General features: G+C 46.5%; 59 pseudogenes; all 59 read right to left on the bottom strand.

Moving 5' to 3' along the window:
• Positions 1–124: 124 nt before the first annotated feature.
• Positions 125–243, bottom strand: LOC140289253 (5S ribosomal RNA; annotated as a pseudogene).
• A 269-nt stretch (positions 244–512) lies between these two features.
• On the bottom strand, positions 513–631 carry LOC140294042 (5S ribosomal RNA; annotated as a pseudogene).
• Positions 632–900: 269 nt separating this feature from the next.
• Positions 901–1,019, bottom strand: LOC140287204 (5S ribosomal RNA; annotated as a pseudogene).
• A 272-nt stretch (positions 1,020–1,291) lies between these two features.
• On the bottom strand, positions 1,292–1,410 carry LOC140276605 (5S ribosomal RNA; annotated as a pseudogene).
• Positions 1,411–1,682: 272 nt separating this feature from the next.
• On the bottom strand, positions 1,683–1,801 carry LOC140295964 (5S ribosomal RNA; annotated as a pseudogene).
• A 269-nt stretch (positions 1,802–2,070) lies between these two features.
• Positions 2,071–2,189, bottom strand: LOC140295546 (5S ribosomal RNA; annotated as a pseudogene).
• A 269-nt stretch (positions 2,190–2,458) lies between these two features.
• On the bottom strand, positions 2,459–2,577 carry LOC140294459 (5S ribosomal RNA; annotated as a pseudogene).
• A 269-nt stretch (positions 2,578–2,846) lies between these two features.
• On the bottom strand, positions 2,847–2,965 carry LOC140305334 (5S ribosomal RNA; annotated as a pseudogene).
• Positions 2,966–3,234: 269 nt separating this feature from the next.
• On the bottom strand, positions 3,235–3,353 carry LOC140269976 (5S ribosomal RNA; annotated as a pseudogene).
• A 269-nt stretch (positions 3,354–3,622) lies between these two features.
• On the bottom strand, positions 3,623–3,741 carry LOC140289719 (5S ribosomal RNA; annotated as a pseudogene).
• Positions 3,742–4,013: 272 nt separating this feature from the next.
• LOC140294813 (5S ribosomal RNA) lies at positions 4,014–4,132 on the bottom strand (annotated as a pseudogene).
• Positions 4,133–4,401: 269 nt separating this feature from the next.
• LOC140295977 (5S ribosomal RNA) lies at positions 4,402–4,520 on the bottom strand (annotated as a pseudogene).
• Positions 4,521–4,789: 269 nt separating this feature from the next.
• Positions 4,790–4,908, bottom strand: LOC140294040 (5S ribosomal RNA; annotated as a pseudogene).
• A 657-nt stretch (positions 4,909–5,565) lies between these two features.
• LOC140294039 (5S ribosomal RNA) lies at positions 5,566–5,684 on the bottom strand (annotated as a pseudogene).
• A 269-nt stretch (positions 5,685–5,953) lies between these two features.
• On the bottom strand, positions 5,954–6,072 carry LOC140291217 (5S ribosomal RNA; annotated as a pseudogene).
• A 272-nt stretch (positions 6,073–6,344) lies between these two features.
• Positions 6,345–6,463, bottom strand: LOC140291186 (5S ribosomal RNA; annotated as a pseudogene).
• Positions 6,464–6,735: 272 nt separating this feature from the next.
• On the bottom strand, positions 6,736–6,854 carry LOC140280262 (5S ribosomal RNA; annotated as a pseudogene).
• A 269-nt stretch (positions 6,855–7,123) lies between these two features.
• LOC140289201 (5S ribosomal RNA) lies at positions 7,124–7,242 on the bottom strand (annotated as a pseudogene).
• Positions 7,243–7,511: 269 nt separating this feature from the next.
• Positions 7,512–7,630, bottom strand: LOC140294038 (5S ribosomal RNA; annotated as a pseudogene).
• Positions 7,631–7,899: 269 nt separating this feature from the next.
• LOC140300044 (5S ribosomal RNA) lies at positions 7,900–8,018 on the bottom strand (annotated as a pseudogene).
• A 269-nt stretch (positions 8,019–8,287) lies between these two features.
• Positions 8,288–8,406, bottom strand: LOC140282535 (5S ribosomal RNA; annotated as a pseudogene).
• Positions 8,407–8,675: 269 nt separating this feature from the next.
• Positions 8,676–8,794, bottom strand: LOC140294037 (5S ribosomal RNA; annotated as a pseudogene).
• A 269-nt stretch (positions 8,795–9,063) lies between these two features.
• Positions 9,064–9,182, bottom strand: LOC140316674 (5S ribosomal RNA; annotated as a pseudogene).
• Positions 9,183–9,451: 269 nt separating this feature from the next.
• Positions 9,452–9,570, bottom strand: LOC140297071 (5S ribosomal RNA; annotated as a pseudogene).
• Positions 9,571–9,839: 269 nt separating this feature from the next.
• LOC140295674 (5S ribosomal RNA) lies at positions 9,840–9,958 on the bottom strand (annotated as a pseudogene).
• Positions 9,959–10,227: 269 nt separating this feature from the next.
• On the bottom strand, positions 10,228–10,346 carry LOC140291381 (5S ribosomal RNA; annotated as a pseudogene).
• A 269-nt stretch (positions 10,347–10,615) lies between these two features.
• On the bottom strand, positions 10,616–10,734 carry LOC140294457 (5S ribosomal RNA; annotated as a pseudogene).
• A 269-nt stretch (positions 10,735–11,003) lies between these two features.
• LOC140305329 (5S ribosomal RNA) lies at positions 11,004–11,122 on the bottom strand (annotated as a pseudogene).
• Positions 11,123–11,391: 269 nt separating this feature from the next.
• On the bottom strand, positions 11,392–11,510 carry LOC140269971 (5S ribosomal RNA; annotated as a pseudogene).
• A 269-nt stretch (positions 11,511–11,779) lies between these two features.
• LOC140289718 (5S ribosomal RNA) lies at positions 11,780–11,898 on the bottom strand (annotated as a pseudogene).
• Positions 11,899–12,170: 272 nt separating this feature from the next.
• On the bottom strand, positions 12,171–12,289 carry LOC140293895 (5S ribosomal RNA; annotated as a pseudogene).
• Positions 12,290–12,558: 269 nt separating this feature from the next.
• LOC140295131 (5S ribosomal RNA) lies at positions 12,559–12,677 on the bottom strand (annotated as a pseudogene).
• Positions 12,678–12,946: 269 nt separating this feature from the next.
• LOC140294036 (5S ribosomal RNA) lies at positions 12,947–13,065 on the bottom strand (annotated as a pseudogene).
• A 269-nt stretch (positions 13,066–13,334) lies between these two features.
• Positions 13,335–13,453, bottom strand: LOC140291216 (5S ribosomal RNA; annotated as a pseudogene).
• A 272-nt stretch (positions 13,454–13,725) lies between these two features.
• Positions 13,726–13,844, bottom strand: LOC140291185 (5S ribosomal RNA; annotated as a pseudogene).
• A 272-nt stretch (positions 13,845–14,116) lies between these two features.
• LOC140280259 (5S ribosomal RNA) lies at positions 14,117–14,235 on the bottom strand (annotated as a pseudogene).
• A 269-nt stretch (positions 14,236–14,504) lies between these two features.
• Positions 14,505–14,623, bottom strand: LOC140282513 (5S ribosomal RNA; annotated as a pseudogene).
• A 269-nt stretch (positions 14,624–14,892) lies between these two features.
• Positions 14,893–15,011, bottom strand: LOC140294034 (5S ribosomal RNA; annotated as a pseudogene).
• A 269-nt stretch (positions 15,012–15,280) lies between these two features.
• On the bottom strand, positions 15,281–15,399 carry LOC140316668 (5S ribosomal RNA; annotated as a pseudogene).
• A 269-nt stretch (positions 15,400–15,668) lies between these two features.
• On the bottom strand, positions 15,669–15,787 carry LOC140297070 (5S ribosomal RNA; annotated as a pseudogene).
• Positions 15,788–16,055: 268 nt separating this feature from the next.
• LOC140295673 (5S ribosomal RNA) lies at positions 16,056–16,174 on the bottom strand (annotated as a pseudogene).
• A 237-nt stretch (positions 16,175–16,411) lies between these two features.
• LOC140291687 (5S ribosomal RNA) lies at positions 16,412–16,530 on the bottom strand (annotated as a pseudogene).
• Positions 16,531–16,799: 269 nt separating this feature from the next.
• On the bottom strand, positions 16,800–16,917 carry LOC140294425 (5S ribosomal RNA; annotated as a pseudogene).
• A 657-nt stretch (positions 16,918–17,574) lies between these two features.
• LOC140283363 (5S ribosomal RNA) lies at positions 17,575–17,693 on the bottom strand (annotated as a pseudogene).
• A 269-nt stretch (positions 17,694–17,962) lies between these two features.
• LOC140297069 (5S ribosomal RNA) lies at positions 17,963–18,081 on the bottom strand (annotated as a pseudogene).
• A 268-nt stretch (positions 18,082–18,349) lies between these two features.
• LOC140295672 (5S ribosomal RNA) lies at positions 18,350–18,468 on the bottom strand (annotated as a pseudogene).
• Positions 18,469–18,737: 269 nt separating this feature from the next.
• On the bottom strand, positions 18,738–18,856 carry LOC140301123 (5S ribosomal RNA; annotated as a pseudogene).
• A 269-nt stretch (positions 18,857–19,125) lies between these two features.
• LOC140310572 (5S ribosomal RNA) lies at positions 19,126–19,244 on the bottom strand (annotated as a pseudogene).
• A 269-nt stretch (positions 19,245–19,513) lies between these two features.
• LOC140295051 (5S ribosomal RNA) lies at positions 19,514–19,632 on the bottom strand (annotated as a pseudogene).
• Positions 19,633–19,904: 272 nt separating this feature from the next.
• LOC140292069 (5S ribosomal RNA) lies at positions 19,905–20,023 on the bottom strand (annotated as a pseudogene).
• A 397-nt stretch (positions 20,024–20,420) lies between these two features.
• LOC140290501 (5S ribosomal RNA) lies at positions 20,421–20,539 on the bottom strand (annotated as a pseudogene).
• Positions 20,540–20,808: 269 nt separating this feature from the next.
• On the bottom strand, positions 20,809–20,927 carry LOC140271722 (5S ribosomal RNA; annotated as a pseudogene).
• Positions 20,928–21,164: 237 nt separating this feature from the next.
• LOC140291686 (5S ribosomal RNA) lies at positions 21,165–21,283 on the bottom strand (annotated as a pseudogene).
• A 269-nt stretch (positions 21,284–21,552) lies between these two features.
• LOC140294424 (5S ribosomal RNA) lies at positions 21,553–21,670 on the bottom strand (annotated as a pseudogene).
• Positions 21,671–22,327: 657 nt separating this feature from the next.
• Positions 22,328–22,446, bottom strand: LOC140292289 (5S ribosomal RNA; annotated as a pseudogene).
• Positions 22,447–22,715: 269 nt separating this feature from the next.
• On the bottom strand, positions 22,716–22,834 carry LOC140294210 (5S ribosomal RNA; annotated as a pseudogene).
• A 266-nt stretch (positions 22,835–23,100) lies between these two features.
• LOC140297030 (5S ribosomal RNA) lies at positions 23,101–23,219 on the bottom strand (annotated as a pseudogene).
• Positions 23,220–23,488: 269 nt separating this feature from the next.
• LOC140291747 (5S ribosomal RNA) lies at positions 23,489–23,606 on the bottom strand (annotated as a pseudogene).
• Positions 23,607–23,875: 269 nt separating this feature from the next.
• On the bottom strand, positions 23,876–23,994 carry LOC140293758 (5S ribosomal RNA; annotated as a pseudogene).
• Positions 23,995–24,012: the final 18 nt, after the last annotated feature.

Raw genomic sequence — 24,012 nt, 5'->3', positions numbered from 1 at the left:
CTCTCAGATCACTTTGTGTCTGCCAACAAAGCAGCAGCAGCTGAAGATGACCAACTTCCTCATGTGTCACAGGGTGATCAGACGTTGCAACAAAAGACATGCAGGTGGTAGAGAGAAGAGAAAAAGCTTACAGCACCTGGCATTCCCAGAGAGTCTACCATCCAAGTACTAACCAGGCCCAAACCTGCTTGGCTTCCGAGATCAGACGTGGTCGGGCATATTCAGGGTGGTGTGGCGGTAAGCAACCATAACTGTGACAAATGTGCATTATAAAGGTACTGGAATCATACAGTTCCTCTATGTAACCAGATAATTGCCGAGAAAAGCTGATAAGTAGTGGGCACATCTTCTTCCCTGACGTGATTATTCTCTCGAGCTGAAACTGAGACTCTCAGATCACTTTGTGTCTGCCAACAAAGCAGCAGAAGCTGAAGATGACCAACTTCCTCATGTGTCACAGGGTGATCAGACGTTGCAACAAAAGACATGCAGGTGGTAGAGAGAAGAGAAAAAGCTTACAGCACCTCGTATTCCCAAGAGGTCTTCCATCCAAGTACAAACCAGGCCCAACTGTGCTTGGCTTCCGAGATCAGACGAGGTCGGGCATGTTCAGGGTTGTGTGGCCGTAAGCAACAATGTCTCTGACAAATGTGCATTATATAGGTACTGGAATCATACGGTTCCTCTATGCAACCAGATAATTGGCGAGAAAGGCTGATGTGTAGCGGGTATATCATCTTCTCTGATGTGATCATTCTCTTCAGCTGAAACTGAGACTCTCAGATCACTTCGTGTCTGCCAACAAAGCAGCAGCAGCTGAAGATGAACACCTTCCTCATGTGTCACAGGGTGATCAGACGTTGCAACAAAAGACATGCAGGTGGTAGAGAGAAGAGAAAAAGCTTAAAGCACCTGGTATTCCCAAGCAGTCTCCCATCCAAGTACTAACCAGGCCCAAACCTGCTTGGCTTCCAAGATCAGACGAGGTCGGGCTTATTCAGGGTGGTGTGGCCATAAGCAACAATATCTGTGACAAATGTGCATTATATAAGTACTGGAATCATACACTTCCTCTATGTAACCAGATAATTGCCGAGAAAGGCTGACTTGTAGTGGGCACATCTTCTTCCCCGATGTGATTATTTTCTGCAGCTGAAACTGAGACTCTCAGATCACTTCGTGTCTGCCAACAAAGAAGCAGCAGCTGCTGAAGATCACCAACTTCCTCATGTGTCACAGGGTGATCAGACGTTGCAACAAAAGACATGCAGGTGGTAGAGAGAAGAGAAAAAGCTTACCACACCTGGTATTCCCAAGAGGTCTTCCATCCAAGTACTAACCAGGCTCAAACCTGCTTGGCTTCCGAGATCAGACGAGGTCGGGTATATTCAGGGTGGTGTGGCCGTAAGCAACAATAACTGTGACAAATGTGCATTATATAAGTACTGGAATCATACACTTCCTCTATGTAACCAGATAATTTCCGAGAAAGGCTCACTTGTTATGGGCATATCTTCTTCCCTGATGTGATCATTCTCTGCAGCTGAAACTGAGACTCTCAGATCACTTCGTGTCTGCCAACAAAGCAGCAGCAGCTGCTGAAGATGACCAACTTCCTCATGTGTCACAGGGTGATCAGACGTTGCAACAAAAGACATGCAGGTGGTAGAGAGAAGAGAAAAAGCTTACCACACCTGGTATTCCCAAGAGGTCTTCCATCCAAGTACTAACCAGGCCCAAACCTCCTTGGCTTCCGAGATCAGACGAGGTCGAGCATGTTCAGGGTGTTGTGGCCGTAAGCAACAATGTCTCTGACAAATGTGCATTATATAGGTACTGGAATCATACGGTTCCTCTATGCAACCAGATCATTTCCGAGAAAGGCTGATGTGTAGTGGGCACATCTTCTTCCCTGACGTGATTATTCTCTGCAGCTGAAACTGAGACTCTCAGATCACTTTGTGTCTGCCAACAAAGCAGCAGCAGCTGAAGATGACCAACTTCCTCATGTGTCACAGGGTGATCAGACGTTGCAACAAAAGACATGCAGGTGGTAGAGAGAAGAGAAAAAGCTTACAGCACCTGGTATTCCCAGAGAGTCTACCATCCAAGAACTAACCAGGCCCAAACCTGCTTGGCTTCCGAGATCAGACATGGTCGGGCATATTCAGGGTGGTGTGGCGGTAAGCAACCATAACTGTGACAAATGTGCATTATAAAGGTACTGGAATCATACAGTTCCTCTATGTAACCAGATAATTGCAGAGAAAAGCTGATAAGTAGTGGGCACATCTTCTTCCCTGACGTGATTATTCTCTTCAGCTGAAACTGAGACTCTCAGATCACTTTGTGTCTGCCAACAAAGCAGCAGAAGCTGAAGATGACCAACTTCCTCATGTGTCACAGGGTGATCAGACGTTGCAACAAAAGACATGCAGGTGGTAGAGAGAAGAGAAAAAGCTTACAGCACCTCGTATTCCCAAGAGGTCTTCCATCCAAGTACAAACCAGGCCCAACTGTGCTTGTCTTCCGAGATCAGACGAGGTCGGGCATGTTCAGGGTTGTGTGGCCGTAAGCAACAATGTCTCTGACAAATGTGCATTATATAGGTACTGGAATCATACGGTTCCTCTATGCAACCAGATAATTGCCGAGAAAGGCTGATGTGTAGCGGGCATATCATCTTCTCTGATGTGATCATTCTCTTCAGCTGAAACCGAGACTCTCAGATCACTTCGTGTTTGCCAACAAAGCAGCCGCAGCTGAAGATGACCAAATACCTCATGTGTCACAGGGTGATCAGACGTTGCAACAAAACACATGCAGGTGGTAGAGAGAAGAGAAAAACCTTACAGCACCTGGTATTCCCAAGCGGTCTCCCACCCAAGTACTAACCAGGCCCAACACTGCTTGGCTTCCGAGATCAGACGAGGTCAGGCAAATTCAGGGTGGTGTGGCCGTAAGTAACAATGTCTGTGACAAATGTGCATTATATAGGTACAGGAATCATACGGTTCCTCTATGTAACCAGATAATTGCTGAGAAAGGCTGATGTGTAGTGGGCACATCTTCTTCCCTGACGTGATTATTCTCTTCAGCTGAAACTGAGACTCTCAGATCACTTCGTGTCTGCCAACAAAGCGGCAGCAGCTGAAGATGACCAACTTCCTCATGTGTCACAGGGTGATCAGACGTTGCAACAAAAGACATGCAGGTTGTAGAGAGAAGAGAAAACGCTTACAGCACCTGGTATTCCCAAGAAGTCTCCCATTAAAGTACTAACCAGGCCCAACCCTCCTTGGCTTCCGAGATCAGACGAGGTCGGGCATATTCAGGGTGGTGTGGCCGTAAGGAACAATTTCTGTGACAAATGTGCATTATATAGGTACTGGAATCATACACTTCCTCTATGTAACCAGATAATTGCAGAGAAAGGCTGACTTGTTATGGGCACATCTTCTTCCCTGATGTGATTATTCTCTGCAGCTGAAACTGAGACTCTCAGATCACTTGGTGTCTGCCAACAAAGCAGCAGCAGCTGAAGATCACCAACTTCCTCATGTGTCACAGGGTGATCAGACGTTGCAACAAAAGACATGCAGGTTGTAGAGAGAAGAGAAAACGCTTACAGCACCTGGTATTCCCAAGCAGTCTACCATCCAAGTACTAACCAGGCTCAAACGTGCTTGGCTTCCGAGATCAGACGAGGTCGGGTATATTCAGGGTGGTGTGGCCGTAAGCAACAATAACTGTGACAAATGTGCATTATATAAGTACTGGAATCATACACTTCCTCTATGTAACCAGATAATTTCCGAGAAAGGCTCACTTGTTATGGGCATATCTTCTTCCCTGATGTGATCATTCTCTGCAGCTGAAACTGAGACTCTCAGATCACTTCGTGTCTGCCAACAAAGCAGCAGCAGCTGCTGAAGATGACCAACTTCCTCATGTGTCACAGGGTGATCAGACGTTGCAACAAAAGACATGCAGGTGGTAGAGAGAAGAGAAAAAGCTTACCACACCTGGTATTCCCAAGAGGTCTTCTATCCAAGTACTAACCAGGCCCAAACCTCCTTGGCTTCCGAGATCAGACGAGGTCGAGCATGTTCAGGGTGGTGTGGCCGTAAGCAACAATGTCTCTGACAAATGTGCATTATACAGGTACTGGAATCATACGGTTCCTCTATGCAACCAGATCATTTCCGAGAAAGGCTGATGTGTAGTGGGCACATCTTCTTCCCTGACGTGATTATTCTCTGCAGCTGAAACTGAGACTCTCAGATCACTTTGTGTCTGCCAACAAAGCAGCAGCAGCTGAAGATGACCAACTTCCTCATGTGTCACAGGGTGATCAGACGTTGCAACAAAAGACATGCAGGTGGTAGAGAGAAGAGAAAAAGCTTACAGCACCTGGTATTCCCAGAGAGTCTACCATCCAAGTACTAACCAGGCCCAAACCCGCTTGGCTTCCGAGATCAGACTTGGTCGGGCATATTCAGGGTGGTGTGGCGGTAATCAACCATAACTGTGACAAATGTGCATTATAAAGGTACTGGAATCATACAGTTCCTCTATGTAACCAGATAATTGCAGAGAAAAGCTGATAAGTAGTGGGCACATCTTCTTCCCTGACGTGATTATTCTCTCGAGCTGAAACTGAGACTCTCAGATCACTTTGTGTCTGCCAACAAAGCAGCAGAAGCTGAAGATGACCAACTTCCTCATGTGTCACAGGGTGATCAGACGTTGCAACAAAAGACATGCAGGTGGTAGAGAGAAGAGAAAAAGCTTACAGCACCTCGTATTCCCAAGAGGTCTTCCATCCAAGTACAAACCAGGCCCAACTGTGCTTGGCTTCCGAGATCAGACGAGGTCGGGCATGTTCAGGGTTGTGTGGCCGTAAGCAACAATGTCTCTGACAAATGTGCATTATACAGGTACTGGAATCATACGGTTCCTCTATGCAACCAGATCATTTCCGAGAAAGGCTGATGTGTAGTGGGCACATCTTCTTCCCTGACGTGATTATTCTCTGCAGCTGAAACTGAGACTCTCAGATCACTTTGTGTCTGCCAACAAAGCAGCAGCAGCTGAAGATGACCAACTTCCTCATGTGTCACAGGGTGATCAGACGTTGCAACAAAAGACATGCAGGTGGTAGAGAGAAGAGAAAAAGCTTACAGCACCTGGTATTGCCAGAGAGTCTACCATCCAAGTACTAACCAGGCCCAAACCTGCTTGGCTTCTGAGATCAGACTTGGTCGGGCATATTCAGGGTGGTGTGGCGGTAATCAACCATAACTGTGACAAATGTGCATTATAAAGGTACTGGAATCATACAGTTCCTCTATGTAACCAGATAATTGCAGAGAAAAGCTGATAAGTAGTGGGCACATCTTCTTCCCTGACGTGATTATTCTCTCGAGCTGAAACTGAGACTCTCAGATCACTTTGTGTCTGCCAACAAAGCAGCAGAAGCTGAAGATCACCAACTTCCTCATGTGTCACAGGGTGATCAGACGTTGCAACAAAAGACATGCAGGTGGTAGAGAGAAGAGAAAAAGCTTACAGCACCTCGTATTCCCAAGAGGTCTTCCATCCAAGTACAAACCAGGCCCAACTGTGCTTGGCTTCCGAGATCAGACGAGGTCGGGCATGTTCAGGGTTGTGTGGCCGTAAGCAACAATGTCTCTGACAAATGTGCATTATATAGGTACTGGAATCATACGGTTCCTCTATGCAACCAGATAATTGGCGAGAAAGGCTGATGTATAGCGGGCATATCATCTTCTCTGATGTGATCATTCTCTTCAGCTGAAACTGAGACTCTCAGATCACTTCGTGTCTGCCAACAAAGCAGCAGCAGCTGAAGATGACCACCTTCCTCATGTGTCACAGGGTGATCAGACGTTGCAACAAAAGACATGCAGGTGGTAGAGAGAAGAGAAAAAGCTTAAAGCACCTGGTATTCCCAAGCAGTCTCCCAACCAAGTACTAACCAGGCCCAAACCTGCTTGGCTTCCAAGATCAGACGAGGTCGGGCTTATTCAGGGTGGTGTGGCCGTAAGCAACAATATCTGTGACAAATGTGCATTATATAAGTACTGGAATCATACACTTCCTCTATGTAACCAGATAATTGCCGAGAAAGGCTGACTTGTAGTGGGCACATCTTCTTCCCCGATGTGATTATTTTCTGCAGCTGAAACTGAGACTCTCAGATCACTTCGTGTCTGCCAACAAAGAAGCAGCAGCTGCTGAAGATCACCAACTTCCTCATGTGTCACAGGGTGATCAGACGTTGCAACAAAAGACATGCAGGTTGTAGAGAGAAGAGAAAACGCTTCCAGCACCTGGTATTCCCAAGCAGTCTACCATCCAAGTACTAACCAGGCTCAAACCTGCTTGGCTTCCGAGATCAGACGAGGTCGGGTATATTCAGGGTGGTGTGGCCGTAAGCAACAATAACTGTGACAAATGTGCATTATATAAGTACTGGAATCATACACTTCCTCTATGTAACCAGATAATTTCCGAGAAAGGCTCACTTGTTATGGGCATATCTTCTTCCCTGATGTGATCATTCTCTGCAGCTGAAACTGAGACTCTCAGATCACTTCGTGTCTGCCAACAAAGCAGCAGCAGCTGCTGAAGATGACCAACTTCCTCATGTGTCACAGGGTGATCAGACGTTGCAACAAAAGACATGCAGGTGGTAGAGAGAAGAGAAAAAGCTTACCACACCTGGTATTCCCAAGAGGTCTTCCATCCAAGTACTAACCAGGCCCAAACCTCCTTGGCTTCCGAGATCAGACGAGATCGAGCATGTTCAGGGTGGTGTGGCCGTAAGCAACAATGTCTCTGACAAATGTGCATTATATAGGTACTGGAATCATACGGTTCCTCTATGCAACCAGATCATTTCCGAGAAAGGCTGATGTGTAGTGGGCACATCTTCTTCCCTGACGTGATTATTCTCTGCAGCTGAAACTGAGACTCTCAGATCACTTTGTGTCTTCCAACAAAGCAGCAGCAGCTGAAGATGACCAACTTCCTCATGTGTCACAGGGTGATCAGACGTTGCAACAAAAGACATGCAGGTGGTAGAGAGAAGAGAAAAAGCTTACAGCACCTGGTATTCCCAGAGAGTCTACCATCCAAGTACTAACCAGGCCCAAACCTGCTTGGCTTCCGAGATCAGACGTGGTCGGGCATATTCAGGGTGGTGTGGCGATAAGCAACCATAACTGTGACAAATGTGCATTATAAAGGTACTGGAATCATACAGTTCCTCTATGTAACCAGATAATTGCCGAGAAAAGCTGATAAGTAGTGGGCACATCTTCTTCCCTGACGTGATTTTTCTCTTCAGCTGAAACTGAGACTCTCAGATCACTTTGTGTCTGCCAACAAAGCAGCAGAAGCTGAAGATGACCAACTTCCTCATGTGTCACAGGGTGATCAGACGTTGCAACAAAAGACATGCAGGTGGTAGAGAGAAGAGAAAAAGCTTACAGCACCTCGTATTCCCAAGAGGTCTTCCATCCAAGTACAAACCAGGCCCAACTGTGCTTGGCTTCCGAGATCAGACGAGGTCGGGCATGTTCAGGGTTGTGTGGCCGTAAGCAACAATGTCTCTGACAAATGTGCATTATATAGGTACTGGAATCATACGGTTCCTCTATGCAACCAGATAATTGCCGAGAAAGGCTGATGTGTAGCGGGCATATCATCTTCTCTGATGTGATCATTCTCTTCAGCTGAAACTGAGACTCTCAGATCACTTTGTGTCTGCCAACAAAGCAGCAGCAGCTGAAGATGACCACCTTCCTCATGTGTCACAGGGTGATCAGACGTTGCAACAAAAGACATGCAGGTGGTAGAGAGAAGAAAAAAAGCTTACAGCACCTGGTATTCCCAAGAGGTCTTCCATCCAAGTACTAACCAGGCCCAAACCTCCTTGGCTTCCGAGATCAGACGAGATCGAGCATGTTCAGGGTGGTGTGGCCGTAAGCAACAATGTCTCTGACAAATGTGCATTATATAGGTACTGGAATCATACGGTTCCTCTATGCAACCAGATCATTTCCGAGAAAGGCTGATGTGTAGTGGGCACATCTTCTTCCCTGACGTGATTATTCTCTGCAGCTGAAACTGAGACTCTCAGATCACTTTGTGTCTTCCAACAAAGCAGCAGCAGCTGAAGATGACCAACTTCCTCATGTGTCACAGGGTGATCAGACGTTGCAACAAAAGACATGCAGGTGGTAGAGAGAAGAGAAAAAGCTTACAGCACCTGGTATTCCCAGAGAGTCTACCATCCAAGTACTAACCAGGCCCAAACCTGCTTGGCTTCCGAGATCAGACGTGGTCGGGCATATTCAGGGTGGTGTGGCGGTAAGCAACCATAACTGTGACAAATGTGCATTATAAAGGTACTGGAATCATACAGTTCCTCTATGTAACCAGATAATTGCCGAGAAAAGCTGATAAGTAGTGGGCACATCTTCTTCCCTGACGTGATTTTTCTCTTCAGCTGAAACTGAGACTCTCAGATCACTTTGTGTCTGCCAACAAAGCAGCAGAAGCTGAAGATGACCAACTTCCTCATGTGTCACAGGGTGATCAGACGTTGCAACAAAAGACATGCAGGTGGTAGAGAGAAGAGAAAAAGCTTACAGCACCTCGTATTCCCAAGAGGTCTTCCATCCAAGTACAAACCAGGCCCAACTGTGCTTGGCTTCCGAGATCAGACGAGGTCGGGCATGTTCAGGGTTGTGTGGCCGTAAGCAACAATGTCTCTGACAAATGTGCATTATATAGGTACTGGAATCATACGGTTCCTCTATGCAACCAGATAATTGCCGAGAAAGGCTGATGTGTAGCGGGCATATCATCTTCTCTGATGTGATCATTCTCTTCAGCTGAAACTGAGACTCTCAGATCACTTTGTGTCTGCCAACAAAGCAGCAGCAGCTGAAGATGACCACCTTCCTCATGTGTCACAGGGTGATCAGACGTTGCAACAAAAGACATGCAGGTGGTAGAGAGAAGAAAAAAAGCTTACAGCACCTGGTATTCCCAAGCGGTCTCCCATCAAAGTACTAACCAGGCCCAACCCTCCTTGGCTTCCGAGATCAGACGAGGTTGGACATATTCAGGGTGGTTTGGCCGTAAGCAACAATCTCTGTGACAAATGCGCATTATATAGGTAATCAAATCATATGGTTCCTCTATGTAACAAGATATTTGCAGAGAAAGGCTGATATGTAGCGGGCATATCTTGTTCCCTGACGTGATAATTCTCTCCAGCTGAAAATGAGACTCTCAGATCACTTCGTGTCTGCCAACAAAGCAGCAGCAGCTGAAGATGACCAACTTCCTCATGTGTCACAGGGTGATCAGACATTGCAACAAAAGACATGCAGGTGGTTGAGAGAAGAGAAAAAGCTTAAAGCACCTGGTATTCCCAAGAGGTCTTCCATCCAAGTACAAACCAGGCCCAACTGTGCTTGGCTTCCGAGATCAGACGAGGAAGGGGATGTTCAGGGTGGTGTGGCCGTAAGCAACAATATCTCTGAAAAATGTGCATTATATAGGTACTGGAATCATACGGTTCCTCTATATAACCAGATAATTGCAGAGAAAGGCTGATGTGTAGTGGGCACATCTTGTTCCCTGACGTGATCATTCTCTTCAGCTGAAACTGAGACTCTCAGATCACTTCGTGTTTGCCAACAAAGCAGCCGCAGCTGAAGATGACCAAATACCTCATGTGTCACAGGGTGATCAGACGTTGCAACAAAAGACATGTAGGTTGTAGAGAGAAGAGAAAACGCTTACAGCACCTGGTATTCCCAAGCAGTCTCCCATTAAAGTACTAACCAGGCCCAACCCTCCTCGGCTTCCGAGATCAGACGAGGTCAGGCTTATTCAGGGTGGTGTGGCCGTAAGGAACAATTTCTGTGACAAATGTGCATTATATAGGTACTGGAATCATACACTTCCTCTATGAAACCAGATAATTGCCGAGAAAGGCTGACTTGTAGTGGGCACATATTCTTCCCTGATGTGATTATTCTCTGCAGCTGAAACTGAGACTCTCAGATCACTCTGTGTCTGCCAACAAAGCAGCAGCAGCTGAAGATGACCAACTTCCTCATGTGTCACAGGGTGATCAGACGTTGCAAAAAAAGACATGCAGGTGGTAGAGAGAAGAGAAAAAGCTTACGGCACCTGGTATTCCCAGAGAGTCTACCATCCAAGTACTAACCAGGCCCAAACCTGCTTGGCTTCCGAGATCAGACATGGTCGGGCATATTCAGGGTGGTGTGGCGGTAAGCAACCATAACTGTGACAAATGTGCATTATAAAGGTACTGGAATCATACAGTTCCTCTATGTAACCTGATAATTGCAGAGAAAAGCTGATAAGTAGTGGGCACATCTTCTTCCCTGACGTGATTATTCTCTTCAGCTGAAACTGAGACTCTCAGATCACTTTGTGTCTGCCAACAAAGCAGCAGAAGCTGAAGATGACCAACTTCCTCATGTGTCACAGGGTGATCAGACGTTGCAACAAAAGACATGCAGGTGGTAGAGAGAAGAGAAAAAGCTTACAGCACCTCGTATTCCCAAGAGGTCTTCCATCCAAGTACAAACCAGGCCCAACTGTGCTTGTCTTCCGAGATCAGACGAGGTCGGGCATGTTCAGGGTTGTGTGGCCGTAAGCAACAATGTCTCTGACAAATGTGCATTATATAGGTACTGGAATCATACGGTTCCTCTATGCAACCAGATAATTGCCGAGAAAGGCTGATGTGTAGCGGGCATATCATCTTCTCTGATGTGATCATTCTCTTCAGCTGAAACTGAGACTCTCAGATCACTTCGTGTCTGCCAACAAAGCAGCCGCAGCTGAAGATGACCAAATACCTCATGTGTCACAGGGTGATCAGACGTTGCAACAAAACACATGCAGGTGGTAGAGAGAAGAGAAAAACCTTACAGCACCTGGTATTCCCAAGCGGTCTCCCACCCAAGTACTAACCAGGCCCAACACTGCTTGGCTTCCGAGATCAGACGAGGTCAGGCAAATTCAGGGTGGTGTGGCCGTAAGTAACAATGTCTGTGACAAATGTGCATTATATAGGTACAGGAATCATACGGTTCCTCTATGTAACCAGATAATTGCTGAGAAAGGCTGATGTGTAGTGGGCACATCTTCTTCCCTGACGTGATTATTCTCTTCAGCTGAAACTGAGACTCTCAGATCACTTCGTGTCTGCCAACAAAGCAGCAGCAGCTGAAGATGACCAACTTCCTCATGTGTCACAGGGTGATCAGACGTTGCAACAAAAGACATGCAGGTTGTAGAGAGAAGAGAAAACGCTTACAGCACCTGGTATTCCCAAGAAGTCTCCCATTAAAGTACTAACCAGGCCCAACCCTCCTTGGCTTCCGAGATCAGACGAGGTCGGGCATATTCAGGGTGGTGTGGCCGTAAGGAACAATTTCTGTGACAAATGTGCATTATATAGGTACTGGAATCATACACTTCCTCTATGTAACCAGATAATTGCAGAGAAAGGCTGACTTGTTATGGGCACATCTTCTTCCCTGATGTGATTATTCTCTGCAGCTGAAACTGAGACTCTCAGATCACTTGGTGTCTGCCAACAAAGCAGCAGCAGCTGAAGATCACCAACTTCCTCATGTGTCACAGGGTGATCAGACGTTGCAACAAAAGACATGCAGGTTGTAGAGAGAAGAGAAAACGCTTACAGCACCTGGTATTCCCAAGCAGTCTACCATCCAAGTACTAACCAGGCTCAAACGTGCTTGGCTTCCGAGATCAGACGAGGTCGGGTATATTCAGGGTGGTGTGGCCGTAAGCAACAATAACTGTGACAAATGTGCATTATATAAGTACTGGAATCATACACTTCCTCTATGTAACCAGATAATTTCCGAGAAAGGCTCACTTGTTATGGGCACATCTTCTTCCCTGATGTGATCATTCTCTGCAGCTGAAACTGAGACTCTCAGATCACTTCGTGTCTGCCAACAAAGCAGCAGCAGCTGCTGAAGATGACCAACTTCCTCATGTGTCACAGGGTGATCAGACGTTGCAACAAAAGACATGCAGGTGGTAGAGAGAAGAGAAAAAGCTTACCACACCTGGTATTCCCAAGAGGTCTTCTATCCAAGTACTAACCAGGCCCAAACCTCCTTGGCTTCCGAGATCAGACGAGGTCGAGCATGTTCAGGGTGGTGTGGTCGTAAGCAACAATGTCTCTGACAAATGTGCATTATACAGGTACTGGAATCATACGGTTCCTCTATGCAACCAGATCATTTCCGAGAAAGGCTGATGTGTAGTGGGCACATCTTCTTCCCTGACGTGATTATTCTCTGCAGCTGAAACTGAGACTCTCAGATCACTTTGTGTCTGCCAACAAAGCAGCAGCAGCTGAAGATGACCAACTTCCTCATGTGTCACAGGGTGATCAGACGTTGCAACAAAAGACATGCAGGTGGTAGAGAGAAGAGAAAAAGCTTACAGCACCTGGTATTCCCAGAGAGTCTACCATCCAAGTACTAACCAGGCCCAAACCTGCTTGGCTTCCGAGATCAGACTTGGTCGGGCATATTCAGGGTGGTGTGGCGGTAATCAACCATAACTGTGACAAATGTGCATTATAAAGGTACTGGAATCATACAGTTCCTCTATGTAACCAGATAATTGCAGAGAAAAGCTGATAAGTAGTGGGCACATCTTCTTCCCTGACGTGATTATTCTCTCGAGCTGAAACTGAGACTCTCAGATCACTTTGTGTCTGCCAACAAAGCAGCAGAAGCTGAAGATGACCAACTTCCTCATGTGTCACAGGGTGATCAGACGTTGCAACAAAAGACATGCAGGTGGTAGAGAGAAGAGAAAAAGCTTACAGCACCTCGTATTCCCAAGAGGTCTTCCATCCAAGTACAAACCAGGCCCAACTGTGCTTGGCTTCCGAGATCAGACGAGGTCGGGCATGTTCAGGGTTGTGTGGCCGTAAGCAACAATGTCTCTGACAAATGTGCATTATATAGGTACTGGAATCATACGGTTCCTCTATGCAACCAGATAATTGGCGAGAAAGGCTGATGTGTAGCGGGCATATCATCTTCTCTGATGTGATCATTCTCTTCAGCTGAAACTGAGACTCTCAGATCACTTCGTGTCTGCCAACAAAGCAGCAGCAGCTGAAGATGACCACCTTCCTCATGTGTCACAGGGTGATCAGACGTTGCAACAAAAGACATGCAGGTGGTAGAGAGAAGAGAAAAAGCTTAAAGCACCTGGTATTCCCAAGCAGTCTCCCAACCAAGTACTAACCAGGCCCAAACCTGCTTGGCTTCCAAGATCAGACGAGGTCGGGCTTATTCAGGGTGGTGTGGCCGTAAGCAACAATATCTGTGACAAATGTGCATTATATAAGTACTGGAATCATACACTTCCTCTATGTAACCAGATAATTGCCGAGAAAGGCTGACTTGTAGTGGGCACATCTTCTTCCCCGATGTGATTATTTTCTGCAGCTGAAACTGAGACTCTCAGATCACTTCGTGTCTGCCAACAAAGAAGCAGCAGCTGCTGAAGATCACCAACTTCCTCATGTGTCACAGGGTGATCAGACGTTGCAACAAAAGACATGCAGGTTGTAGAGAGAAGAGAAAACGCTTCCAGCACCTGGTATTCCCAAGCAGTCTACCATCCAAGTACTAACCAGGCTCAAACCTGCTTGGCTTCCGAGATCAGACGAGGTCGGGTATATTCAGGGTGGTGTGGCCGTAAGCAACAATAACTGTGACAAATGTGCATTATATAAGTACTGGAATCATACACTTCCTCTATGTAACCAGATAATTTCCGAGAAAGGCTCACTTGTTATGGGCATATCTTCTTCCCTGATGTGATCATTCTCTGCAGCTGAAACTGAGACTCTCAGATCACTTCGTGTCTGCCAACAAAGCAGCAGCAGCTGCTGAAGATGACCAACTTCCTCATGTGTCACAGGGTGATCAGACGTTGCAACAAAAGACATGCAGGTGGTAGAGAGAAGAGAAAAAGCTTACCACACCTGGTATTCCCAAGAGGTCTTCCATCCAAGTACTAACCAGGCCCAAACCTCCTTGGCTTCCGAGATCAGACGAGATCGAGCATGTTCAGGGTGGTGTGGCCGTAAGCAACAATGTCTCTGACAAATGTGCATTATATAGGTACTGGAATCATACGGTTCCTCTATGCAACCAGATCATTTCCGAGAAAGGCTGATGTGTAGTGGGCACATCTTCTTCCCTGACGTGATTATTCTCTGCAGCTGAAACTGAGACTCTCAGATCACTTTGTGTCTTCCAACAAAGCAGCAGCAGCTGAAGATGACCAACTTCCTCATGTGTCACAGGGTGATCAGACGTTGCAACAAAAGACATGCAGGTGGTAGAGAGAAGAGAAAAAGCTTACAGCACCTGGTATTCCCAGAGAGTCTACCATCCAAGTACTAACCAGGCCCAAACCTGCTTGGCTTCCGAGATCAGACGTGGTCGGGCATATTCAGGGTGGTGTGGCGGTAAGCAACCATAACTGTGACAAATGTGCATTATAAAGGTACTGGAATCATACAGTTCCTCTATGTAACCAGATAATTGCCGAGAAAAGCTGATAAGTAGTGGGCACATCTTCTTCCCTGACGTGATTTTTCTCTGCAGCTGAAACTGAGACTCTCAGATCACTTTGTGTCTGCCAACAAAGCAGCAGAAGCTGAAGATGACCAACTTCCTCATGTGTCACAGGGTGATCAGACGTTGCAACAAAAGACATGCAGGTGGTAGAGAGAAGAGAAAAAGCTTACAGCACCTCGTATTCCCAAGAGGTCTTCCATCCAAGTACAAACCAGGCCCAACTGTGCTTGGCTTCCGAGATCAGACGAGGTCGGGCATGTTCAGGGTTGTGTGGCCGTAAGCAACAATGTCTCTGACAAATGTGCATTATATAGGTACTGGAATCATACGGTTCCTCTATGCAACCAGATAATTGCCGAGAAAGGCTGATGTGTAGCGGGCATATCATCTTCTCTGATGTGATCATTCTCTTCAGCTGAAACTGAGACTCTCAGATCACTTTGTGTCTGCCAACAAAGCAGCAGCAGCTGAAGATGACCACCTTCCTCATGTGTCACAGGGTGATCAGACGTTGCAACAAAAGACATGCAGGTGGTAGAGAGAAGAAAAAAAGCTTACAGCACCTGGTATTCCCAAGCGGTCTCCCATCAAAGTACTAACCAGGCCCAACCCTCCTTGGCTTCCGAGATCAGACGAGGTTGGACATATTCAGGGTGGTTTGGCCGTAAGCAACAATCTCTGTGACAAATGCGCATTATATAGGTAATCAAATCATATCGTTCCTCTATGTAACCAGATATTTGCAGAGAAAGGCTGATATGTAGCGGGCATATCTTGTTCCCTGACGTGATAATTCTCTCCAGCTGAAAATGAGACTCTCAGATCACTTCGTGTCTGCCAACAAAGCAGCAGCAGCTGAAGATGACCAACTTCCTCATGTGTCACAGGGTGATCAGACATTGCAACAAAAGACATGCAGGTGGTTGAGAGAAGAGAAAAAGCTTAAAGCACCTGGTATTCCCAAGAGGTCTTCCATCCAAGTACAAACCAGGCCCAACTGTGCTTGGCTTCCGAGATCAGACGAGGAAGGGGATGTTCAGGGTGGTGTGGCCGTAAGCAACAATATCTCTGAAAATGTGCATTATATAGGTACTGGAATCATACGGTTCCTCTATATAACCAGATAATTGCAGAGAAAGGCTGATGTGTAGTGGGCACATCTTGTTCCCTGACGTGATCATTCTCTTCAGCTGAAACTGAGACTCTCAGATCACTTCGTGTTTGCCAACAAAGCAGCCGCAGCTGAAGATGACCAAATACCTCATGTGTCACAGGGTGATCAGACGTTGCAACAAAAGACATGTAGGTTGTAGAGAGAAGAGAAAACGCTTACAGCACCTGGTATTCCCAAGCAGTCTCCCATTAAAGTACTAACCAGGCCCAACCCTCCTCGGCTTCCGAGATCAGACGAGGTCAGGCTTATTCAGGGTGGTGTGGCCGTAAGGAACAATTTCTGTGACAAATGTGCATTATATAGGTACTGGAATCATACGGTTCCTCTATGCAACCAGATAATCATCTTCTCTGATGTGATCATTATCTGCAACTGAAACTGAGACTCTCAGATCACTTCGTGTCAGCCAACAAAGCAGCAGCAGCTGAAGATGACCAACTTCCTCATGTGTCACAGGGTGATCAGAAGTTGCAACAAAAGACATGCAGGTGGTAGAGAGAAGAGAAGAAGCTTACAGCACCTGGTATTCCCAAGCAGTCTCCCATCCAAGTACTAAGGAGGCCCAACCCTGCTTGGCTTCCGAGATCAGACGAGGTTGGGCTTATTCAGGGTGGTGTGGCCGTAAGCAACAATATCGGTGACAAATGTGCATTATATAGGTACTGGAATCATACACTTCCTCTGTATAACCAGATAATTGCCGAAAAAGGCTGACTTATAGTGGGTTCATCTTCCTCCTTGATGTGATTATTCTCTGGAGCTGAAACTGAGACTCTCAGATCACCTCGTGTCTATCAACAAAGCAGCAGCAGCTGAAGATGACCAGCTTCTTCACGTGTCACAGGGTGATCAGACGTTGCAACAAAAGACATGCAGGTGGTAGAGAGAAGAGAAAAAGCTTACAGCACCTGGTATTCCCAAGCAGTCTCCCATCAAGTACTAAGCAGGCCTAAACCTGCTTGGCTTCCGAGATCAGACGAGGTCGGGCTTATTCAGGGTGGTTTGGCCGTAAGCGACAATGTCTGTGACAAATGTGCATTATATAGGTACTGGAATCATACGGTTCCTCTATGCAACCAAATAATTGCAGAGAAAAGCTGACTTGTAGTGGGCACATCTTCTTCTCTGATGTGATTATTCTCTCCAGCTGAAACTGAGACTCTCAGATTACCTCATGTCTGCCAACAAAGCAGCAGGAGCTGAAGATGACCAACTTCCTCATGTGTCACAGGGTGATCAGACGTTGCAACAAAAGACATGAAGGTGGTCGAGAGAAGACAAAAAGCTTACAGCACCTGGTAATCCCAAGCAGTCTCCCATCTAAGTACTAACCAGGCCCAACCCTACTTGGCTTCCGAGATAAGACAAGGTGGGACTTATTCAGGGTGGTGTGGCGGTAAGCAAATATATTTGTTACAAATGTGAATTATATAGGTACTGGAATCATACACTTCCTCTATGAAACCAGATAATTGCCGAGAAAGGCTGATGTGTAGTGGGCATATCATCTTCTCTGATGTGATCATTCACTTCAGCTGAAACTGAGACTCTTAGATCACTTCGTGTCTGCCAACAAAGCAGCAGCAGCTGAAGATGACCAACTTCCTCATGTGTCACAGGGTGATCAGACGTTGCAACAAAACACATGCAGGTTGTAGAGAGAAGAGAAAACGCTTACAGCACCTGGTATTCCCAAGCGGTCTCCCATCAAAGTACTAACCAGGCCCAACCCTCCTTGGCTTCCGAGATCAGACGTGGTTGGACATATTCAGGGTGGTTTGGCCGTAAGCAACAATCTCTGTGACAAATGCGCATTATATAGGTAATCAAATCATATCGTTCCTCTATGTAACCAGATATTTGCAGAGAAAGGCTGATATGTAGCGGGCATATCTTGTTCCCTGACGTGATAATTCTCTCCAGCTGAAAATGAGACTCTCAGATCACTTCGTGTCTGCCAACAAAGCAGCAGCAGCTGAAGATGACCAACTTCCTCATGTGTCACAGGGTGATCAGACATTGCAACAAAAGACATGCAGGTGGTTGAGAGAAGAGAAAAAGCTTAAAGCACCTGGTATTCCCAAGAGGTCTTCCATCCAAGTACAAACCAGGCCCAACTGTGCTTGGCTTCCGAGATCAGACGAGGAAGGGGATGTTCAGGGTGGTGTGGCCGTAAGCAACAATATCTCTGAAAATGTGCATTATATAGGTACTGGAATCATACGGTTCCTCTATATAACCAGATAATTGCAGAGAAAGGCTGATGTGTAGTGGGCACATCTTGTTCCCTGACGTGATCATTCTCTTCAGCTGAAACTGAGACTCTCAGATCACTTCGTGTTTGCCAACAAAGCAGCCGCAGCTGAAGATGACCAAATACCTCATGTGTCACAGGGTGATCAGACGTTGCAACAAAAGACATGTAGGTTGTAGAGAGAAGAGAAAACGCTTACAGCACCTGGTATTCCCAAGCAGTCTCCCATTAAAGTACTAACCAGGCCCAACCCTCCTCGGCTTCCGAGATCAGACGAGGTCAGGCTTATTCAGGGTGGTGTGGCCGTAAGGAACAATTTCTGTGACAAATGTGCATTATATAGGTACTGGAATCATACACTTCCTCTATGAAACCAGATAATTGCCGAGAAAGGCTGACTTGTAGTGGGCACATATTCTTCCCTGATGTGATTATTCTCTGCAGCTGAAACTGAGACTCTCAGATCACTCTGTGTCTGCCAACAAAGCAGCAGCAGCTGAAGATGACCAACTTCCTCATGTGTCACAGGGTGATCAGACGTTGCAAAAAAAGACATGCAGGTGGTAGAGAGAAGAGAAAAAGCTTACAGCACCTGGTATTTTCAAGCGGTCTCCCACCCAAGTACTAACCAGGCCCAACTCTGCTTGGCTTCCGAGATCAGACGAGGTCAGGCATATTCAGGGTGGTGTGGCCGTAAGCGACAATGTCTGTGACAAATGTGCATTATATAAGTACAGGAATCATACGGTTCCTCTATGTAACCAGATAATTGCTTAGAAAGGCTGATGTGTAGTGGGCACATCTTCTTCCCTGACGTGATTATTCTCTTCAGCTGAAACTGAGACTCTCAGATCACTTCGTGTCTTCCAACAGAGGAGAAACAGCTGAAGATGACCAACTTCCTCATGTGTCACAGGGTGATCAGACGTTGCAACAAAAGACATGCAGGTTGTAGAGAGAAGAGAAAACGCTTACAGCACCTGGTATTCCCAAGCAGTCTCCCATTTAAGTACTAACCAGGCCCAACCCTGCTTGGCTTCCGAGATCAGACGAGGTCGGTCTTATTCAGGGTGGTGTGGCCGTAAGCAACAATATCGGTGACAAATGTGCATTATATAGGTACTGGAATCATACACTTCCTCTGTGTAACCAGATAATTGCCGAAAAAGGCTGACTTGTAGTGGGCTCATCTTCCTCCTTGATGTGATTATTCTCTTCAGCTGAAACTGAGACTCTCAGATCACCTCGTGTCTATCAACAAAGCAGCAGCAGCTGAAGATGACCAACTTCTTCACGTGTCACAGGGTGATCAGACGTTGCAACAAAACACATGCAGGTGGTAGAGAGAAGAGAAAAAGCTTACAGCACCTGGTACTCCCAAGCTGTCTCCCATCCAAGTACTAACCAGGTACAACCCTGCTTGGCGTCCGAGATCAGACGAGGTCAGGCTTCTTCAGGGTGGTGTGGCCGTAAGCAACAATGTCTCTGACAAATGTGCATTATATAGGTACTGGAATCATACGGTTCCTCTATGCAACCAGATAATTGCCGAGAAAGGCTGATGTGTAGCGGGCAAATAATCTTCTCTGATGTGATCATTCTCTGCAACTGAAACTGAGACTCTCAGATCACTTCGTGTCTGCCAACAAAGCAGCAGCAGCTGCTGAAGATGACCAACTTCCTCATGTGTCATAGGGTGATCAGACGTTGCAACAAAAGACATGCAGGTGGTAGAGAGAAGAGAAAAAGCTTAAAGCACCTGGTATTCCCAAGAGGTCTTCCATCCAAGTACTAACTAGGCCCAACCCTCCTTGGCTTCTGAGATCAGACGAGGTCGGGCATGTTCAGGGTGGTGTGGCCGTAAGCAACAATGTCTCTGACAAATGTGCATTATATAGGTACTGGAATCATACGGTTCCTCTATGCAACCAGATCATTTCCGAGAAAGGCTGATGTGTAGTGGGCACATCTTCTTCCCTGACGTGATTATTCTCTGCAGCTGAAACTGAGACTCTCAGATCACTTTGTGTCTGCCAACTACGGTTCCTCTATGCAACCAGATAATTGCCGAGAAAGGCTGATGTGTAGCGGGCAAATCATCTTCTCTGATGTGATCATTCTCTGCAACTGAAACTGAGACTCTCAGATCACCTCGTGTCTATCAACAAAGCAGCAGCAGCTGAAGATGACCAACTTCTTCACGTGTCACAGGGTGATCAGACGTTGCAACAAAAGACATGCAGGTGGTAGAGAGAAGAGAAAAAGCTTACAGCACCTGGTATTCCCAAGCTGTCTCCCATCCAAGTACTAACCAGGTACAACCCTGCTTGGCGTCCGAGATCAGACGAGGTCGGGCTTATTCAGGGTGGTGTGGCCGTAAGCAACAATGTCTCTGACAAATGTGCATTATATAGGTACTGGAATCATACGGTTCCTCTATGCAACCAGATAATTGCCGAGAAAGGCTGATGTGTAGCGGGCAAATCATCTTCTCTGATGTGATCATTATCTGCAACTGAAACTGATACTCTCAGATCACTTCGTGTCAGCCAACAAAGCAGCAGCAGCTGAAGATGACCAACTTCTTCACGTGTCACAGGGTGATCAGACGTTGCAACAAAAGACATGCAGGTGGTAGAGAGAAGAGAAAAAGCTTACAGCACCTGGTATTCCCAAGCTGTCTCCAATCCAAGTACTAACCAGGTACAACCCTGCTTGGCGTCCGAGATCAGACGAGGTCGGGCTTATTCAGGGTGGTGTGGCCGTAAGCAACAATGTCTCTGACAAATGTGCATTATATAGGTACTGGAATCATACGGTTCCTCTATGCAACCAGATAATCATCTTCTCTGATGTGATCATTATCTGCAACTGAAACTGAGACTCTCAGATCACTTCGTGTCAGCCAACAAAGCAGCAGCAGCTGAAGATGACCAACTTCCTCATGTGTCACAGGGTGATCAGAAGTTGCAACAAAAGACATGCAGGTGGTAGAGAGAAGAGAAGAAGCTTACAGCACCTGGTATTCCCAAGCAGTCTCCCATCCAAGTACTAAGGAGGCCCAACCCTGCTTGGCTTCCGAGATCAGACGAGGTTGGGCTTATTCAGGGTGGTGTGGCCGTAAGCAACAATATCGGTGACAAATGTGCATTATATAGGTACTGGAATCATACACTTCCTCTGTATAACCAGATAATTGCCGAAAAAGGCTGACTTATAGTGGGTTCATCTTCCTCCTTGATGTGATTATTCTCTGGAGCTGAAACTGAGACTCTCAGATCACCTCGTGTCTATCAACAAAGCAGCAGCAGCTGAAGATGACCAGCTTCTTCACGTGTCACAGGGTGATCAGACGTTGCAACAAAAGACATGCAGGTGGTAGAGAGAAGAGAAAAAGCTTACAGCACCTGGTATTCCCAAGCAGTCTCCCATCAAGTACTAAGCAGGCCTAAACCTGCTTGGCTTCCGAGATCAGACGAGGTCGGGCTTATTCAGGGTGGTTTGGCCGTAAGCGACAATGTCTGTGACAAATGTGCATTATATAGGTACTGGAATCATACGGTTCCTCTATGCAACCAAATAATTGCAGAGAAAAGCTGACTTGTAGTGGGCACATCTTCTTCTCTGATGTGATTATTCTCTCCAGCTGAAACTGAGACTCTCAGATTACCTCATGTCTGCCAACAAAGCAGCAGGAGCTGAAGATGACCAACTTCCTCATGTGTCACAGGGTGATCAGACGTTGCAACAAAAGACATGAAGGTGGTCGAGAGAAGACAAAAAGCTTACAGCACCTGGTAATCCCAAGCAGTCTCCCATCTAAGTACTAACCAGGCCCAACCCTACTTGGCTTCCGAGATAAGACAAGGTGGGACTTATTCAGGGTGGTGTGGCGGTAAGCAAATATATTTGTTACAAATGTGAATTATATAGGTACTGGAATCATACACTTCCTCTATGAAACCAGATAATTGCCGAGAAAGGCTGATGTGTAGTGGGCATATCATCTTCTCTGATGTGATCATTCACTTCAGCTGAAACTGAGACTCTTAGATCACTTCGTGTCTGCCAACAAAGCAGCAGCAGCTGAAGATGACCAACTTCCTCATGTGTCACAGGGTGATCAGACGTTGCAACAAAACACATGCAGGTTGTAGAGAGAAGAGAAAACGCTTACAGCACCTGGTATTCCCAAGCAGTCTCCCATTAAAGTACTAACCAGGCCCAACCCTCCTTGGCTTCCAAGATCAGACGAGGTCGGGCTTATTCAGGGTGGTGTGGCCGTAAGGAACAATTTCTGTGACAAATGTGCATTATATAGGTACTGGAATCATACACTTCCTCTATGTAACCAGATAATTGCAGAGAAAGGCTGACTTGTTATGGAAACATCTTCTTCCCTGATGTGATTATTCTCTGCAGCTGAAACTGAGACTCTCAGATCACTTCGTGTCTGCCAACAAAGCAGCAGCAGCTGAAGATGACCAACTTCGTCATGTGTCACAGGGTGATCAGACGTTGCAACAAAAGACATGCAGGTGGTCGAGAGAAGACAAAAAGCTTACAGCACCTGGTATTCCCAAGCAGTCTCCCATCCAAGTACTAAGGAGGCTCAACCCTGCTTGGCTTACGAGATCAGACGAGGTCGGGCATGTTCAGGGTGGTGTGGCCGTAAGCAACAATGTGTCTGACAAATGTGCATTATATAAGTACAGGAATCATACGGTTCCTCTATGTAACCAGATAATTGCTGAGAAAGGCTGATCTGTAGTGGGCACATCTTCTTCCCTGAAGTGATTATTCTCTTTAGCTGAAACTGAGACTCTCAGATCACTTCGTGTCAGCCAACGCAGCAGCAGCTGAAGATGACCAACTTCCTCATGTGTCACAGGGTGATCAGGAGTTGCAACAAAAGACATGCAGGTGGTAGAGAGAAGAGAAGAAGCTTACAGCACCTGGTATTCCCAAGCAGTCTCCCATCCACGTACTAAGGAGGTTCAACCCTAATTGGCTTCCGAGATCAGACGAGGTCGGGCATGTTCAGGGTGGTGTGGCCGTAAGCAACAATATCGGTGACAAATGTGCATTATATAGGTACTGGAATCATACACTTCCTCTGTATAACCAGATAATTGCCGAAAAAGGCTGACTTATAGTGGGTTCATCTTCCTCCTTGATGTGATTATTCTCTGGAGCTGAAACTGAGACTCTCAGATCACCTCGTGTCTATCAACAAAGCAGCAGCAGCTGAAGATGACCAGCTTCTTCACGTGTCACAGGGTGATCAGACGTTGCAACAAAAGACATGCAGGTGGTAGAGAGAAGAGAAAAAGCTTACAGCACCTGGTATTCCCAAGCAGTCTCCCATCAAGTACTAAGCAGGCCTAAACCTGCTTGGCTTCCGAGATCAGACGAGGTCGGGCTTATTCAGGGTAGTTTGGCCGTAAGCGACAATGTCTGTGACAAATGTGCATTATATAGGTACTGGAATCATACGGTTCCTCTATGCAACCAAATAATTGCAGAGAAAAGCTGACTTGTAGTGGGCATATCATCTTCTCTGATGTGATCATTCTCTTCAGCTGAAACTGAGACTCTCAGATCACTTCGTGTCTGCCAACAAAGCAGCAGCAGCTGAAGATGACCAACTTCCTCATGTGTCACAGGGTGATCAGACGTTGCAACAAAAGACATGCAGGTTGTAGAGAGAAGAGAAAACGCTTACAGAACCTGGTATTCCCAAGCAGTCTCCCATTAAAGTACTAACCAGGCCCAACCCTCCTTGGCTTCCGAGATCAGACGAGGTCGGGCTTATTCAGGGTGGTGTGGCCGTAAGGAACAATTTCTGTGACAAA

Source organism: Leuresthes tenuis, unplaced genomic scaffold, assembly GCF_036924035.1.
Source record: "Leuresthes tenuis unplaced genomic scaffold, fLeuTen1.0.hap1 SCAF_1, whole genome shotgun sequence".
NCBI lineage: Eukaryota > Metazoa > Chordata > Actinopteri > Atheriniformes > Atherinopsidae > Leuresthes > Leuresthes tenuis.
Note: the sequence above shows the minus strand (reverse complement) of the source record. Positions and strands in the feature narration are given on the sequence as shown.